Source organism: Capsicum annuum, unplaced genomic scaffold (genome assembly GCF_002878395.1).
Source record: "Capsicum annuum cultivar UCD-10X-F1 unplaced genomic scaffold, UCD10Xv1.1 ctg60609, whole genome shotgun sequence".
Taxonomy (NCBI): domain Eukaryota; kingdom Viridiplantae; phylum Streptophyta; class Magnoliopsida; order Solanales; family Solanaceae; genus Capsicum; species Capsicum annuum.
In genome coordinates this window covers 656-8,225 of record NW_025869434.1, presented here as the reverse complement: position 1 = coordinate 8,225, position 7,570 = coordinate 656, and the positions used below count along the sequence as shown (strand labels likewise).

The following is a 7,570-nucleotide window of genomic DNA, read 5'->3' as shown; positions in this document are numbered from 1 at the left end:
TTATCCATTCAAGATTATGTTTTTATGCTATTTTTGATCCTAAATTATGGTCATATGTACAAGCGAAAAATCAGGCTGACTTATGCTCTCCGAAGAGTTAAGGTTTCATTGTTTGAATTTAGATAGCTTTAAGACTCCATACATGCAGCATTGTATTCTTGAGATGCAAGTTGCGCGTACATGAAACCTTAGGCTAAATTTTTTTTAAAAAAATATAAGTTTTCTACTTTTGATCATTGACTATACCTTCTATTGTAGGCCAATATCTGATGTTTCGAGTGATCTTACTATAGAAGTCGGATCAACCAGTTTTGCTCTTCACAAGGTACAAAAATAAAGTATGCAATCTTTCTTCCTCTCGTGTAATTTAATCTACCGTTTTTCATCATCATTGCAATGCTCAAGTCTATGGAAAAACAGAAGTTGTGCAAAGAAATGGCTAGTCTAAAGTACCTTGAAAAAGATTGATATTTTAGCCATTATAAGTAGGCTACCGATATCAATACAGTTGTGTTGAGGAGAAAAGAAAAGTCAATAACCAGATGCAAAAACAGAACTACAGAACTTAAGTTATGTGCTTCGTGTTAAAATTAAGAATAATGATGGAAGAATATCTTGGATACATTCCTAATGTGATTGCTAATTTGTCATTATTTGTAGTTTCCTTTGGTTTTGCGAAGTGGAAGAATTAGAAAGTTGCTGCTAAAGGCGAAGGATACAAAGGTTTCAAGAATCAATCTTACTGGTCTTCCTCGCGGATCTGATGCATTTGAACTTGCTGCAAAGTTTTGCTATAGAGTGAATGTTGATATTACCATATCAAATGTGACATTACTCAGATGTGCAGCCAGGTTTATGAAAATGACAGAAGATATCATCGAGAAAAATCTAGAAATTCGTACTAAGGTATTCCTTACGGATGCGGTATTTCCAAACATATCTAACTCGATATCTGTTCTTCATTGCTGTGAAACATTACTACCTGTATCCAAAGAAGTCAATCTTGTTAGCCAGTTAATAAACGCTATTGCAAACAATACCTGTAAAGAGAAGCTAACATCTGGTTTGTCAAAGCTAGAGTATAATTTTCCACGTAAACCTGTTCAGTGCGTTGATTCTAAGACACCATCAGACTGGTGGGAAAAATCACTCGCAGTGTTAAATTTGGATTTCTTTTAGAGATTCTGTCGACAGTAAAAACAAAAGGTCTTAAACAAGACATTATCAATAGAATTTTGATAAATTATGCCCAAAGTTCTCTTCAGGGCTTGTTCATCAAGGACCCTCAGTTGGCTAAAGGAAGTTTCTTGGATTTGGATTTGCAGAAAAGACAAAGGATCATCGTCGAAACAATAACTGGCTTACTACCAACACAATCCAGGAAAAATGCAGTGTCAATGGCTTTTCTTTCAAGTTTGTTAAAATCTGCAATAGCAGCATCAACATCGACTTCCTGCAGGTCTGATCTAAAAAGGTGCATTGGTCTGCAGCTAGATTAGGCAATTCTTGAAGATATTCTCATACCTGCAAATCCCATGAAAACAATCACAACCCTCTCTATGACATAGATTCTATCTTGAGGATCTTTTTTTTTTTCTTGAAATTGAAAACTTTCGCCCAAGAGGCAAAAGTTTATTCTTTAATTGCACTATTAGATTATTAACATATATGCAACTCTTGCCTCATGGGCAAGACTTTAGAAAATTGTTGAAATTGAAAATTTTTGCCCAAGAGGCAACAATTTATTCTTTAATTGCACTGATTAGATTATTAACATATATGCAACTCTTGCCTCATGGGCAAGACTTTAGAAAATTGTTGAAATTGAAAACTTTTACCCAAGAGGCAACAATTTATTATTTAATTACACTGATTAGATTATTAACATAAATGCAACTCTTGCCTCATGGGCAAGACTTAGTTTAGTAAATTGTTGAAATTGAAAACCTTTTTCCAAGAGGCAAAAGTTTATTCTTTAATTGCATTGATTAGATTATTAACATATATGCAACTCTTACCTCATGGGCAAGACTTAGTTTAGAAAATTATTGTACAAATGCTATACTGTTTAAATTGAAAACTTTTGCCCAAGAGGCAAACATTTATTCTTTAATTGCACTGATTAGATTATTAACATATATGCAACTCTTGCCTCATGGGCAAGACTTAGTTTAGAAAATTATTGAACTGTGATTATAAATGTCAAATATAAATTATTACTAATATTTTTTTGCTCAACACAGGTTTCAATATGCATTTTTTGCTTATAGTGCTTCAATCATTGAGTTACATGTTTAGCCCAAATAATATTGGACGAACTAAAATAGGGACCTAGTTAATAAATACGTTGGTCCAATATGTGAATTTGTTACCTCTCTCGCACTAGTATTATTGTCTTTATTCTCGAGACCAACTGATAAAGTTATTTTTTTAGAGGATACATATAAATATAAATATATATATATATATATATATATGAAGGCTTTTTAAGTGTGTCCACCAAGATTCTAGTCATATTAGTTGTTAAACGTGTTATGTGTCTAAGCTTCTAATCACTTAAACTTTATACTGTTAAGAAGAAATTTTAACTTCTTAATGTTTGTATTCAAGAAAAAGTATGGAAAGAAAGATATTTCACAAAACACCAACAATGTCAAACAATGTACATGAAGAAAAATAAATAAACACATGGTCCTCTCAGTAGCAAAAGAACTCAAAAATATCCTTCCCCCTTCCCCAGAGCCTGGGGCAATATATGTTGCGCACACATGAACAATTTCATTCAACACAACTACTGGTAAAGCATGTCGTTCCCCCTCACGTGTTCTTCTTATCCTAGAACCAGGCTTCTAACAGAAAAGAAGCTGGTTCACATCTTGCAGCATTGCCATATTTAGACGTGCTTTACTTTCGGTGCTTGCCAGTAATCTTCCCAACTACTGTCTTCTGATAGAAAAAACTCATCAATTTCGAGCATTTCCTGTCATAGAAAACAAGGCATACAATTACACATATTTGTCTATTCGATAAAGGGATGTACATTTACAAATATCTTTAAAAACAAAATATACTTACAAAATCTGATTCTTGTCGTAGCTACTATACTTTCTACAGGTTGCGTTTCACTCCCTGGACACACCAAGAGTGCACTGAGCAGTAAAGACAGCAACAAGCATTGATGGTGGAAATCTAAGCATTTCGTATTCAACCAGACATAGCTCAATCAAGAAGAAAGACACAAGCTTCATCTGATTTAAACAATGACAAAAAGTTGTATGAGTAGTGATTCAGATTGTTGCGTTACTTCTTCATATGACAAAGACGTTTAACCGACCTTCTTATAAGACTGAGAGGCTTTAAGGAACCTCCGCATAAACACATAAGTTGTAGGTACTGTCATGTTGAACTGTAAGGCATTAACCATCAACTTCTCCTGTGGATAAGAAAACGATTGAAATCATTTAGCGAGAAAGAACAAAATGGAGATACAAGTCCTGATAATGTAAGATTTTGGTCTTTAAACTAACCATTTCAAGCACTTGTTTTTTGGCATAAGCCTTGTCAGAGATCAAAATTAGATCCTCCACTACAAGTACAGAAATCTATTCATACTTACAGGCAAGAAGCAAAGCTGTTATTCCAATAAGCTGAAGTTTTTTTTCTAATCACTAACTAAACTGCCAAGAATCTATCGATGAGATTCATAGTCAAATACAAGGTCTCCTCCATCAGTTCAAACTTGTAGTGAACCTATAAATTGGATTAGACGTTAAATGACACCTAAAATTATCACATTCTTCTTCATAAAACTCAGAAATGACATGCAACAACAAACACTATATACCTCAATCAGTCAGTCAATGGGGATGCCTCTCATCCTTTCATTGATATGAAATTATTGTTCCATATAGTTTGAAGGGATGCAGCCAACGATCTGCAATTGAAAATGATATTAAAAGAAAGGGGTAAAAAAATACACCTCCATTTCTTTCTAGATTTCCAATTAAAATTGAAACAGTAATCATCCTTGATAGAATAACATCATAACAAAAACAACCCAATTATACCCCCCGTGTGTCTATATATCCTATGTTCTGCATCTATTATTTTACTGACTAAAAATTACAATCCATATTGAAATTAGACTAGTTTTTACGAGTAATTTGGCAATCTATTAAGCTTAATGAGATCCTATTCAAAAGAATTAGATAATCAATTGAAAAATATGGGACTTCTGCTAACTCTACATGCCATAATCCTAATGAGCATGTACAACAACAACAAACCCAGTGTATTCCCACACAGTGAGGTAATAAGCATGTACAAGTTGTAAACAAAAAAACTTCTACTAAACAAATAAGGAGAGTAGAGATAATATCTCTACCTCAGCCTTCTTGTAGTAAGCATTGAACTCATCAATTTATTCCACTACAGTGAGTTTGTTCTTTTTATCAAAACTGTCTATGTCCATAACTGACCAATCTTCTGCATCTTTCATCTTAATTTCCTCATCCTGAATCAAAGATTTAACACATTAATAGCAATCCACAAGAATTATATTCATAACCAATATATATAGATCATATAAGTTTACCATCCTATCAATTTCCTCTATCATTGCTTCAGTATGCTGCATAAACATTGGCACGTCAGAATAACCAGTGGCCTTGTAATCTTCAGCATCGATAATAATGCAGTCTTCTGTTTCATTTCTAATTGGTGCCACTAGGATTGGTGGCTTTGTTATCTATGGATATACAATGTTAACAATAGTTCAGTTATAAAACAAATCGGGAGGGGATAGACACTATACCTCAACTATTGGTTTCTGCTGTTTGTTTGCGATTTATGCAGCTAACTTCCTGAAATGTCAGTAACTCCACATACAAATTAAACATTACTCTATCTTCAACTCCAACTTTATAAATTCTACGGCCAAGCGCCTACTTAGTATCATGTAACCAAGAAATGAGTCAAACCTTGTGATCGGATGATGAATCGGAACAAGAGGGATCTTGTTAACAACATTGGCTTTGTTTCTACAATGAAATGAAAATAAAGTTAAAATAGGTAAACAAATCAAGATTAAACTAGAAATCGAATGACCCCCTTTCGCCCCTCTAACTATACACCTGGCTCTACTAGTGAATAGAAAAGTTACAACTTTACACCAATGTTACAAAGATAGCAGGTAGATATTAGCCAATCCAACTATAGATTATGATAGCAAGTGATAATACCGTGTTATTCAAAGGTCGAACACAAGGTGCAAGTGAATAAAACCACTCCTTCGAATCCACACCCCAAGTCCAAACACTAAACATTCGGGCAGCACGTTTTTTCCTTTAACGTATATATTTTTGGCACTTAAAATACAAGAAAAATGAGTACAATTAGAATATATGTGTTACCATAAGTACAAAAATGACAAAATGAAAAGCTTAAAAATTGTAAACCTACCATTTCGACGTATTAAATCCATACTCGATGAACGCCCAAAAATCAGTGTTCAAGCTCGACAGATTATCAAATGCTTCAATGTCACAGATGAAAGGATGCTTCTGATAAAAAATGGATTGCGAAGCATTCGAATCAAAATCTGCCATATATATTACCGATGTTCTTCTTTCTTTTTACCCATCGTACTATTCTCTGAATCAGCTGCTGGACCGTCCTCTGAATCACCAGCCGGAGATGAAGTCGGTGGAGCAGGAGGAGACATCATTGGAGTAGGGGAGCTAGCATCCGCAGTAGGTGCAGATACATTAGGTGCGGGTGCTGGAGATGTCTCCGGAGCTGGTCATGGTGTCGGAGAAGGAGCATTTCTAAACAATTCAATACGGAGGAGTATACTGTCGACGGTGAAAATGCATAACGGAGTAGAGGCGATAACAGTTGAAGCTACAATGCCAACCTGAATATGAAAATAAATAAAACATGAAAATAAAGTTAAAGGAAAAAATAAAAACTGAAAATAATAAAAACAATAGAATAATAAATTTAAAGGAAAAAATTAAAAAGTGAAAAAAAGTAAAATAATAAAAGTAAAGGAAAAATAAAAAAATAAAAATAATAAAAAATAAAATTTAAGAAATAAATGAGTATGAAAAGTTTAAAAATATATATTTGGGGTGTAGAGGGGCAAAATGGTACTGTTAGTACATTAAAAAGTAAGGAAGAACCACCAGAGTTGGCATAGTGGTTCAGCGCTATGTCCCTTAAGCAAGAGGTCAGGGGTTCGATCCCCGCCTACGACGAATGGAGAAAACTCTGTGGCCAGTTTTCTACCGCAAAATGCACTGACCGAGGAACGGAGGATTAGTCTCACGGCTGCCGGCTGTGGGGATACCTTGGGAAACCAAAAAAAGAAAAAAAAAAGTAAGGAAGACTATTCTTCAAAGACATTCTTATTTGGGGTCAAGTATCTAAAGCCACCCATATTTGAATCTATGGCATGCAATTTCTTGTTTAGTACACCAATCAAGAGGTTTTAATATAGCAAAAAGCCAAATGCATAATGTCCATAGGCCTTCAACCAATTTATATTTTAATGATTGAAATTATGTAATAAAGAAAAAATTAAAAATGGTGGCTTTTCACTTTTTCATTCATGTTATACAATAATTAATATCGATATAATAACTTATATATACACAATAAGTAGTGGATTTTCAATTCTTCATTCATATATACAATAATTAATATTAAAATGTAACTTATATACAATTAATTAATATGGCTATTAAAAAAATAAATGCCAACTTAATAAATACGATAGAATACAACTGCAATAAATAATTTTATGTTTGCATTAATTTAGTTTTTTTAGTAAAAAATATTTAATTTTAAAATAGAAAAAAGAGATAACAATCCAAAATAAAAATAAAAATAAAGATAAATACTAATGATGATCATAGAGAGCGCCACGTTAGCGTGACTATAACTCTCTTTTATATTATATATAGATGCTTATTGTGGATAGGTTACTCTTACATTTTTGTGTATCGATATTAATGAATAATTTAGTTTAAAATGGTTATGAGAAATTAATTAGCTTTTTCTTTAATAGATATTTTATCATTTATTGGAAATTAACATTATGTTATAAATGTATTTTCATTATAGCGAATATCTATAAAGAATATAGATAAAATCTATCAAGATCTAGTTGATATCTATCAGGATTTGAAGTATTTGTCTTTTAGTCAAAAACTGAGAGTAAATTTCCCCAATAAATAGATTCCTTCATTGTAAATGATCACTTTAAGAGAAATAATAATTACTCTCCATTTTCTCTCTACCCTTCTTCTTTATTCTTTATTATTTCATAACACGTTATCAGCACTAGACTCTGCCAAAAAAGTTGAGATTATAAATTTAAAGGTAATTTCAAGGTTAGTAATTCCTTGTGTTATCTGTCTTTTGCTACTAATGATATAATTATTGTTTGATTTGAGAAAAAAATAATTAGTTTGGAACCATTTATGCTTTAAATTTGTTTATAAAGAACAATATTGTTCAAAGATATGATGATGAATTTAAGTCTCATCTCATTAAAAGGGTAAGACAT

General features: G+C 32.7%; 2 pseudogenes; one reads left to right on the top strand and one right to left on the bottom strand.

Moving 5' to 3' along the window:
• Window positions 1-258: 258 nt before the first annotated feature.
• LOC124893507 lies at window positions 259-1,594 on the top strand (annotated as a pseudogene).
• Window positions 1,595-2,835: 1,241 nt separating this feature from the next.
• LOC107852351 lies at window positions 2,836-5,914 on the bottom strand (annotated as a pseudogene).
• Between the last annotated feature and the right edge of the window lie 1,656 nt (window positions 5,915-7,570).